General features: G+C 65.9%; 1 protein-coding gene across 1 annotated transcript in view; it reads left to right on the top strand.

The window, feature by feature from the left end:
* Window positions 1–220, top strand: part of AACS (acetoacetyl-CoA synthetase) — a 38,274-nt gene that overhangs the window by 5,567 nt on the left and 32,487 nt on the right. The window lies entirely within an intron of this gene.

Raw genomic sequence — 220 nt, 5'->3', positions numbered from 1 at the left:
GCTTCCCAGGAGCCTCCGGCAGGAGGCAGCCTTGCCCACACCCTGATGCTGGCCTCAGGGCCCCTGGGTCTGGATAATGAATGGTGTTTTGGGCCGGGGGTCTGAGGCTGTTAGGGCAGCAGTAAGACGTGTGTGCAGATGGCTCTCCCAGTTACAGCCACAGCTGGGGACCCGGGTGTGGGGACCAGGCCGCCGAGGGAGGCTGCGGGGGCAGAGCACA

This window comes from Myotis brandtii, unplaced genomic scaffold (genome assembly GCF_000412655.1).
Source record: "Myotis brandtii unplaced genomic scaffold, ASM41265v1 scaffold97, whole genome shotgun sequence".
Taxonomy (NCBI): Eukaryota; Metazoa; Chordata; class Mammalia; order Chiroptera; family Vespertilionidae; genus Myotis; species Myotis brandtii.
The sequence above is the reverse complement of the archived record's forward strand: the minus strand, read 5'-3'. Positions and strand labels throughout refer to the sequence as shown.